Source organism: Gekko japonicus, unplaced genomic scaffold (genome assembly GCF_001447785.1).
Source record: "Gekko japonicus isolate JY-2015 unplaced genomic scaffold, Gekko_japonicus_V1.1 scaffold1174, whole genome shotgun sequence".
NCBI classification, from domain to species: Eukaryota; Metazoa; Chordata; class Lepidosauria; order Squamata; family Gekkonidae; genus Gekko; species Gekko japonicus.
Window position 1 is genome coordinate 419,957 of NW_015173708.1, and position 11,172 is coordinate 431,128.

The window sequence follows — 11,172 nt, forward strand, 5'->3', positions numbered from 1 at the left end:
GTTCGCCATCGCTTTCCTCCCAAGGAGCAGGCGTCTTTTAATTTCATGGCTGCTGTCACAGTCTGCGGTGATCTGGGATCCCAGGAAAGTGAAGTCTGTCACTACTTCCATGACTTCCCCTTCTATTTGCCAAGGAGTGATGGGGCCGGATGCCATGATCTTAGTTTTTTTGATGTTGAGCTTCAAGCCCACTTTTGCGCTCTCCCCTTTCACTCTGAACAAGAGGCTCTTAAGGTCCTCTTCACTTTCTGCCATTAGAGTGGTATCGTCTGCATATCTGAGGTTGTTGATCTTTTTCCCAGCAATCTTAATTCCCGCTTGTAATTCATCCAGGCCAGCATTTCGCATGATGTACTCTGCATATAAATTAAATAAGCAAGGTGACAACATACATCCTTGTCCTACTCCTTTTCCTATGCTAAACCAATCAGTTGTTCCATATCCAGTTCTGTCACTTCTTGACCCTTATACAGGTTTCTCAAGAGACATGTGAGGGAATTTATACCCTCCATCAATTCCTTTTGTAAACTCTTCCAGTGGGTCCAAGCCCTAGATGCCTTGCACAGGCAGAATAAGCCTTCTTCCATGGGAATGCTCGACATTTTGCTGAGTAGTGGTAGGATACGGCCCAGTCTTTATAGCAGAACTAAATCCCACTACAGTTGAACAGCCTCACACAGAGAACTTATTTCCTGAACGCAAGCTGGCAGCTTTTGTTAGGACATTTCTATCTCGTGCTCTATTTTTGGTAAATCATATCAATAAAAAGCTGCTTGCTCTAACAAACTGGGACATAAATTGTAAAATGAATAAAAATCAGGAAACCTTCATGAACCTTGAAATGTTTGAGAATGCTAGGAAATATTTCACTACCTCCATAACCTGTATTCCTATAGCGTTGGCAGAGACTGTATATCTCGACTAGAACTCTGAAACCCCATTACTTCTCCTATCTGTGTTTTCACAGACACAAAACTCCCTGCAAACAGTAACATTTTAATGTATCAGATGACAGGAGGGCGGCTTCCCCCCACCCACAAAAGCTAATTTTACCAGAACTTGGTTTTTCTAGGTGTCTTGTGTGATGTTATCGCACATAACAGATTATTTCAGAATCCATAAAACACAAGCTGATACTCGCCCTTAGAACCACACATTTCCATTCTGTCCAAGTCCATCAGATTTCAAGGTGAATGAAAGAACAATAACTATTAACAAAGGCTGGCGTCTTATTAATGGCTTTTCCAAGGAGAACACATTGGTTACTCCAGTGCAGAAAGTCAACAATTACGTTCCACAGCTGCTAATGCCTTTAGCTGCAGATTTACAGACTCCATGTTGGCCCCTTATCTTGCAGAAAACAGAAGTGATCAAGGCCAAGGGAGAATTACCCCGGTTACCAGGCTTAATGTTCTTTGTCAGGCAGCCTCTGACAGTCTATGAGCTTTAAAAGGATTCATCAAGTGTTATTGGCATATTAATTGTAAGGAGGCAGTTAACATTTTGGAGCCATTTTTCCACTGGAATTCTTTCAAAAAGCCCACTCGTTCTGCATTAAGCGGAAAGGGATTCCTTAAAAAAAAAAAAAGGTTACAATGGAACGGAATTGTTGCTATGCTGTGAGGAGCAGCCACAGTCGCCTTCCTGCGCGCTCAGACTCAGCTACCACTGTGGCAAAGACTGTCTTTTTACTGTTATTGCAGTCACAACCGGAAGGGCATCAGCCTGCCACCACAGAACTGATTTGGCCCATCCCCACAGATGCAACCCATTCAAACAAAGGTTTTTCTATGCAGGCGTGTACCTAGGACGGGATCATGCTAGTTTTGTGCACTAATGCTTAACTGAACCGCAATCCATACAATTGCTACTTTTAAGTAAAAACATGAAAATGCCCCTTGGAGATTTTGGCTGCATCTTTGCACTGGTCTATGGGAAACCATGCTCGAGGTAAGGCAAAGGTTTGTCGCTGAGGAAAATAAATAGTGCGAACTGGACCTGCTGAGTAGAAAAGACAGAAAGACGGGCTGGAGATGCACAAATGGGATTCTTAAAATATGTTGTTTAGGTGAGCTTAACAAAAATTGACTTCTCAAACACAGAAGACCTTTTTTGCAATTTAGCAGCAGCCACACAGAAGCTTGAATTCAGTTACAAGCCTGCCTTTTTTACTTCTGTTCCCTCACTGAAAGCAACAAAACAGCCTTTGATGCACGTTGTCTTTCAGCACACTAACAAATTGAAGATCAAATTTACTTGGGATGTAGGGATGGATCCCTTTCCCAACTGGGCTTTTATTCCTTTTATTCCATATAGTTCATTTATTTATGTAGAAATTGCACATGCTGCCTTGCCGGAGATCTGCTTGATGTGGCTAATCTGCTCAGGGCTAGCAGGTATGGGAAAGTAAAATGCCGCCATCTCCCTCTCCCTCTTCAGGATGGATCAAGTAGAATACTTTGTGACAGGCAGGAGGCTGATTTGCCCCTGAAGGTGAAAATCCAATTAGCTGTTAGTGTCTAAGCCTATCTGAATACTGCTCTAACATCCAATCATTTTGAGGAGGGGAGGGAGCTCAACAGGCAGAGACTCCACTAGGCTTGCCAGCCCCCAGGTCCGGGCAGGGGATTCTCTGCTTTCAGGGGCTTCTCCCCACCATGGACTAGCCGGCCAGTGGGTGAAACCCTGCCTCTAAACAAGGATGTTGATGCACAACATGTCCGATGTGATGATGTCACCTGGAAGTGGTGTCATCGTGCCTGGGATGTTGTGTGGGAATGCTCTGGTATTTGGGCAAACTCTATGGTCTGAGGGTGAAAACAATCATAGAGTTTCACCCAACCACCAGAGCATCCTCGACATGATGACCTCACTTCTGGATGACATCATCACATCAGGGACATCATGTGATGCCCCCACCCATTCTCAGAATGTCCCCCAAGTCCCCCTGCCAGAGCAACATGGGGACCTGGCAACTCTAGAGTCCGTCTTCTGAGGCTGCCATTTTCTCCAGGGGAACTGATATACTGTCTGGAGATCAGTTGCAATTCGGGGAGAATTCTTGGCCCTGCCTGGAGACTGGCAACCCTAGAAGCTCCTCACTGAGGCCAAACAAGGCCAATCTTCACAACAAGCAGGGCTGCTATGGAGATAATAATGCCTCTGAGTCCCTTGCCATGTAATCAAAGTCATTATCAGCTCAATTACCATGTAACAGTTTTAATGGCAGTCAGACAAAATAGATAGGCTACCCTCCTTCTAGCTCAGGTACCCTTCACGTAAACAATCATTAAGATGCACAGCAGAGTCTCTCCCCACTTACACAAACAGACACACATTTCTCCAGAAGGATAAGAACTGGCTTGGCATTGCTGTTTACGTGGAATTACAGAAAGTATGTTTCCGGCTTTTTCATTTGCTGCAAAAGATATTTGAAATTTCATCATACACTCAGCATCCTCACACTGCTCTATTATGTATTGATTCTTGCTTGTATAGTTCTGAAACGGAAGACTGGAGAGTCATTATTTTTTATGCTCTTGGGGTTTCTCTCTTTTTTAATTGTCTTAAAAATGGGTATTCCATTATGCAACCCCAACTATTTTGCTATCAGTCTTCACGTTGGTGCATTCATGTCTGCTTGTCTTTGATTCAAGATCACCTGTTTGCCACGGCATTCCAGGTATTCTCCACATTACAGCTGAGATCAAATTTGTTCACTGCATGAGAGGCACACTGCGTAAGAAGGACAGTGCGACGTAGTGGACAGAGTGACAGTGGAGCAGGCATCTGAGGACTACCACAGATGCAAGGACAAACATGCCCCCTGCCCCCACATTCAGAAAAGTACACACAACATGCTGTTTGGGGTATTTTTGCAGTGTGTGTGTGTGTGTCCATACCTGGCAGTCACGGCAATCTCTGGCAACTCCCACTGGGGCATGGAGGATGACTCCTACTGAGGCATGAAGGATGTTCAGAGAAGTGGCTTGATAGCCTGCCTCTGCCTCCTGGCCCTGGTATCCTCTGAATGAACTCATGACTGACCCAAGGTCACACCAGCAGCTGCATGTGGAGGAGTGGGGAATCAAACCCGGTTCTCCCAGATTAGAGTCCTCACTCCTAACCACTACACCAAATTGGCTCCATCTGTTGTGTTGGTGACCTAAGACACTGCTTGACTGATCATAGATCAGCACACCACTCCAACAACTCCCTTACATACGCACAACTTTGTGTCAACACATACTGCCTCTTAAACTCAACACTTGGGTTTTGGCACAATATGGGCTTCGAATCCATAGTTCCAACAGCCCTACACCATTCTTTGATTATGCAATAGAATACAGTGGTCAAACCAGTTATGGCTTTTGGCATCAGAATAAGTGAACAGAATTTCTCCTAGGAAAGCTATAGGGCAGTTGTTCATACACTGGAGCCCACTGCTCACGACAGTCTTCCATATGAAGACAGCAACAAGTCTTATGGCACCTAACAATTTTATTGTGGCATAAGATTTTGCAATTTAGAGCCTCCTTCATTGATGCAAGTATTACTCTCAATGCATCAAGTAGGGCTCTCGAGGGAGAGACAGAGAAGACAAGAACTGGGCAGGACAGTATAAATAAAAAAGGGCAGAAAAAACCAGCAATACAAGAAACAATTATACAAAACCACAAGTGAAAACAAGATCCAGTCAAATGAGAACAAGACCCCAAGTGGATTTGAATCACTCCCAACTGGTAGTGAATTAGCAAAGCAAGCTGAATGGGATGTATGATAAACTTCTATCAGATGGGGCAGTTACTTTCTGTAACTGAGTTAGTCATTCCCAGGCCCTACAGGCCTTGTCGCTCCAGTGGGGGGATCTGGGGGGCATTCTGGGGGTGCGTGGGGATGCCCCCAAGCCCTGTCCCCAAGAGTGACCAACTGAGGCCACCCCTCCCTCTCCCCTCCGGCAAGATCTAAAGGGCCCTCCAGCAAATTTGCGGGCCACATGCTCCCCGCCAATCAGCTGGATGGCAGTGGACTGGAGCCCCCAAAAGCAGGGGAATATCTCCTGGACCTGGGGGCTGGGAGCTCTACAGAGAAGGAGCCCTAGATTATATAGCTCTTGACTGTGCTCATCACCTTCTAAATGTTCTCTAAATAAAAGAAGGTTGTCACTTTGATTAAAACTACAGCAGTCTTGCTTCGATGACATAGTTCATTGTAGTTACAAGAAAAATCAAACTATTGCCACAAGACCTGTGGAATGAATCAGGTGGCTGTCTTGTGTACTTTCAAAAACAGTATTATATTCTCAAATTTATGACTGATTTTGAACCTGTGTGGAACGTCTGTTTACAAGACCATCCGTTTAGAAGACCCCTGGCTGCAGAGACTACGTTAAATATTTGCTTAGGCCTCTCCTGGTGCTACATTAAAAGGAATGCCAAGGATGGTGCATTCACAGCATTTGTGAGTGGGATGTAAATCAACCTGCCTCTCCAAGAACAATATTGCAAACTTTCTAATCTCTCAGGGTTTTGGCCTCCCTCATTTCACTGTTCCTTGGTACAGCTTTCCAATTCAGTGGGTGAGCAATTTCATGCTCATAAAGTCAAATTACAATTAAAAAAATGAAAATCCACATTCTGTTCTTATTTATTTAGAGCCCTATATATGCTTCGTTTTGTGCAGTGGAGTAGGGATTAAAAGTTTTTCACATGCTAAACCAACTTTTGAATGGTGTGGCAACAAAGTTTAAAATCTTCCTTTATGAATTTCTATGGATGAGGTAACCAGAAAATTAAACAACAAAGAATTCAAGAATAAATTTCATTCTGCTTACTTTACTCTCCCGGTATAATACCCTTACATCAATAAAGTAGTACTTTTTACAATTAAATCATAACAACGTTTGCTCAGTGATAGAGCAGGCGCTTTGCATGCAGAAGGTCCCAGGTTTAATCCCTGACATAAAGTTAAAGGATCATGATGCTGGAGGAGACATTTTGGTGCCCAAGGCCCGAGAGCTGCTGCCTGACAGAGTAGGCAATGCAAAACCAGATGACGCGCTGGCAGCTTCATATGTTCATGTGTGTTCAATTTTTCACACCTCATTTCCTCATCACAAATACCCCCTTAATCCCCCAAAGGTAGCAAGAGAACATTTTCTTCCATTTACTTGCATTGGGCAGCTGATTTCATTCCTTTTTACTAGCCTGACATTGCTCCTGCCATTGCTCCTGCATTACTCTGGGGGTGGGATCTTATCAATAAACTCATGTATAATTTCCTGTTTGGTTCAGGACTATATACCCCATCCATATATGTGTGTGTGTGCTGGTGTAAGCAAGTGACACTAAAATGTGCACGTTTTGCTCAGATCAACTTTTGGGAAAGTGCCCAACTCATTTTGGCTCAGCAATGAGTTCCCCCAGTGTCCTCATGTCCACAGTTACGTGTACAACAGAAGGACAACGATATTGTCCATCTTGCAGGGTTGTGGTTATGTTTGTGAAGCACTATGAACACTTGAAGTGCACAAAACAAATGCTTGTTATTGTTATTATTCATTCCATTCAAGCATCACACATGTAGTCATTGACCACAGTAGAATTCTTCTTACGCACAAGCATATGGACACTCAGTATGCCAAGACTTTTTCTTTTCTTTTCAGGATATTATTCGATCAAAAAGTCTATTCTGCTTCTGAAGTTTTCCATTCATTCCCTTGTATCAAATACATTTTTTTTTGGGGGGGGGAATCTTAGAAATATCATTTTTATTTTTTTAATTAAAAAAAAAGAAATATCATTTTTACATAAAGTCCAGATGATCTCATTAACTTGAGGGTTGACCAGAAGGTGCATTTGCAGTTATTCTTGGCTCTGTTTAGATAATTCCATATGGAACCAGCTGATGCAGCAAAAGCCCCCAGAAGTATGAGTGTGTGAAGACGAATGTCTTACAATAAGAAAACCTTTTTGTTCAAATTTAAAAAGTGCTTCATATGCTCAGATCTGAAAAGCCTTCAGAAAAGTTATGTTCCTTTCACAAGGGTCTCCAGCATGGTTCTCTAGCTTAGTCCCTCCCAGAAGAATCTGGCTATCGACAGCGCTTTCTCTGTTCAGCCTCCAAGGCACTGACCTTCACCCCAGTCAAAGCCGCCTGGCCATTCTTCAGGCAGAGGGTTGTAATTGGGGTCGTCTTCTGGTGAATCAGATATTATTTTCAGAATAAATGGTGTTTTGAGCAGCCTTCCTCTGCCAGGCTGATTGGGGAAAACATCTTCTACAAAGAAATATATATGGCCCAGAGCAATACCCAGGAGATCCACGATAATCGAGTTGCCCAATAGCAGTGAAAACCCCATGAGAATCCAAAGAAGAAATGGGGCCTGGAAGATAAGAAGCACGAAGAAATTCATGCGGACAAAAGTTGTTCTGGCAGCTCCAGCCGTACACCAACATTATTGTGAACGCCTGCCCTAAGAAAGCCAAGTTGACAAGCAAGCCAAATATAGTCATTAAGAGGCCACCAAAAAAGAACATAAGCATGAAGTCTGCTGTCCGATCGTGGAATGATCCTTCCTCCAGCATTCGACAGTATTGGTATATGCAGGCATATGAAGGTACTCCTGGCAGACGGTCCAGTACCGTATGCCAGGACATTATGGTACACACACTCCTCCCAGATCCCTGCCCAGTCCTCTCCTGCCCTGCTCAGTTTTTAAAAAGCATGCATAACCAGGACCTATGAAGATATGGAAAGACACACAAGACTCCTATTCTGCATAAATGTCCGGCTTCTGCCCCCGTATGCATTCAAAGGGACTGTGATGGGCAGAGCTCTGTATCAATCCCTCTACTCATCACAACTCTCAGTGGCTAGCTAAACTAGAGGTAGCATGGTGGTTCCTAGTCCACAAGACTCCAGCTACATCAGCATTTCAGACCACCTTCCCTACTTTACTTAGAATTTTTTAAAAATCAAAAATAATATTAATTTTAGATCCTGCCTTTAGCAGACCAATCAGTCGCAGAACAAAGCCAAGCAGAACTAGGTTAGGCCAGTGCCCAAATTAAGGACTGCAGGCTGCCTGGAGAAAAGGCAACATATCTATGCAACACTTCAGTCTTTTGTTAAAGTGTAGACCACTTTATGAAAGCAGCATACAGTTCATGGTATATACCTTTTCCTGTGATCAAGTTAATTCATGCCATAGTGCTCCCCATTACTATCTATGGGTGTGAAAGCTGGAAAATGAAGAAAGTTGATTCATTTGAAATGTGGTGTTGGAGGAGAGTTTTATGGGCACCATGGACCGCCAAAAAGACAAATAAGTGGGTTCTACATCAAATCACCCTAGAAGCTAAAATGACTACACACTGAGACTATTGTACTTTAGTCACATTATGAGAAGACAAGAGTCACTGGAGAAGACAACAATGCCAGAAAAAGTTGAAGGCTGCAGGAAAATAGGAAGACCCAGCAGGAGATGGATTGATTCAATGAAGGAAGCCACCATGGCCCTCAGTTTGCATGACCTGGGCAAGGCTGTGGGGCAAATTTTTCTCTGGTGGGGCTGAAGTTCACAATGCAGAAAGCCATTTAGCCAGTAGAAAGCTGTTACCAGGATAGATCTCTAAACTGCAAGCTGTCAACCACTTTAGATGACAGTTCTCAGCTGCTGCAAGTTAATCACTTCTGCCAGCCTAAGCAATAATTCTGATAACAAACCAGCAGGTGGGGGTGATGACTTCTGTAATCAAGAAAGCTAACACTTAGGCAGAAAAACTCTCTCAAAGGAGACCAGTTTCTTGACACAGAGTTAGAAGGAATCCTAGAGGTCACCTACTCCAACCACCTTGCTCAGTGTGGGAATAAGTCAACTACAGCACCCCATTCTGCTTAAAGAAGTGCAAGCCTTTTAGAAAATGTTTTAAAATAATCGAAAAAAACATTTACAAGAGAAACTATTGTGGGGCTGTGCCTTTAAGAAAGGGGCGGAGCCCCCAAAAGCCCCACCATATCTACAGGCTTGACGATAGGACATTTTGGAAGACATTAATTCATTGGGTGGCCATAAGTTAGAAGCGACTTGATGGCACTTAATGCCCGTAAAACACACCTTTTCCTGTTTTCATATCTATGCTCTGACATTACAGATTGGGAACAGCATATTAAACTGACTGAAGCTCTAGCAGAGGCTCCATCAGCCTTTCTATCTGAGGCACTGCCAAGACAAGCCTGCTCGGCCTTTCATTATTAACGCTGATAAGACTCAACTCCTGCAATGCGCACGACATAAAGTATTTAAAAACTGAGCCAAGGATAGCCAGCTTAGCTTGGTCTACTTAGATCCATTTTGATCATTCAAGCTCAAATTATTGTTGTGACAGAATTTTCGTCTGGGAACTGTCAATACTGGAAGTCACTTCGTGGCAAAGACCCACAGATCTGTCTCAGTCACTTTGGCATACTCAAGAGATCGGTGAACTGGAAAGGGGGGCTCATAGCCCAGATGAATTCAAAACATCAGCCTGTAACAGCTAAGGTCATGCCTGCTGAAAGGGTGAAACGTATTTACTGCTTCAATGAACTGCATAAAATTTAGTAAAGCTGACTGAATGAGTGGTTTCCAAAAATGTAAATGTGACCAGACTTGATTCCCCTCACTTTTTGTCTGATGCCGTCTTGTCTAAAATGTAGAAGTTCAAAGTTTATGATTCCACAGTACTTTGTGGGACTAAGTTGCTGCCTGCTAGAGACAGAGTAAGTATTTACTGTTGCTGTTTGTAATTCATGCATTTAAAGCAGTAAAAAAAACCCTTATGTTTTCACCAGCAATGTGGAAATAACCTTCAACCCTGACCCCTCCCCCAGGAAAAACTGCTTTAAGATTAAGTGCTCAGCCATGATTCAATATTTATTCTTCTCGGCAGGGGCACCATTTCAAATTTTGAAAGGGGGATGCCAAGATTCAGCGAGGTCCAAAGAGTCACTCTTGGATACATTCAAGGTTAAACTGTGAAACAAAAAGACTTCAGCAAAGTGAAACACTTATGTAATCAGCAATAAATCTGTACATAAAATCCATCATAGGAAATATAGAAGTCTACAGAATGCATCAAGTCCAAAGTAGATATCCAACACTTTTCCTAGGTAGTATACAGTGTTTCAGACTTCTGGTCCTTCCTCAGGAACAAAGAGCCACAATAGAAAGTCTCATTCCAATTTCTTTACAAGACAATATTGTTCAGTTTCTTTATGGGCCACGTCTCCTAAGCTTGAAAGTGCACCTCTCAAGGTTGCTACTATGCCGACTTTGGACTTGATGCATTCTGTAGACTTCTATATTTCCTATGATGGATTTTATGTACAGATTAGGAATAAGGCCCGTTGTGGAAATAAATACAATGAGATCTAAAAAGAGGCTCTGGGAGAGTGCTCTGGCTTTGGGCAAATAGTGTCAATTTGCTGTGGCGACCTCAGCAGGGTATAATGACAGAGTCCACTGTTTTCTCCAGAGGAACTGATCTATGCTACCTGAAGAGCAGTTGTAATTTTGAGTGATCTCTAGCCCTCACCTGGAGATTGGCAGCAATTGTTACCCAGGATGAAATGGCTGGTTTGGAGGGTGGAGTCTATGGCATTCTACTTGTCTGAGGTCCCACCCCTCCGCAAACCCCACCTTCCCCAGGTTCCACCCCTCAAATCCCCAGGAATTGTCCAGCCTGGAGTTGGCAACCCCATCTCCTTCCCAGCTAACCATCAACCTACCATTATCTGCCCTTTTGATTTCAGCTGACTTCTGCCCTCCCTTCTGCAGAGCAGTTGTAATTCTGAGTGGTCTCCAGCCCTCACCTGGAGATTGGCAACAATTATTCCCCATGAGGGACTGACTGGTTTGGAGGGTGGAGTCTATGGCATTGTACCTGTCTGAGGTCCCACCCTTCCTCAAACCTCACCCTCTTCCGCCTCCATCCCTCAAATCTCCAGGAATTTCTCCTCTGGAGTTGGCAACCCTATCAGGACTGGCCCCAATGTGTTTTCTCCCAAAGGCCAAAATAGGTGACAGGACCAAGCTTAGTTGCCTACCAACAGGCACTGAGGGGAAAGTAGGGTTGCCAGCTCTAAGGAGGGAAATACCTGGAGGTTTGGGGGGTGGATTCTGTAGAGGGC

General features: G+C 43.7%; 1 pseudogene; it reads right to left on the bottom strand.

Moving 5' to 3' along the window:
* Nucleotides 1-7,114: 7,114 nt before the first annotated feature.
* Nucleotides 7,115-7,658, bottom strand: LOC107120579 (annotated as a pseudogene).
* Nucleotides 7,659-11,172: the final 3,514 nt, after the last annotated feature.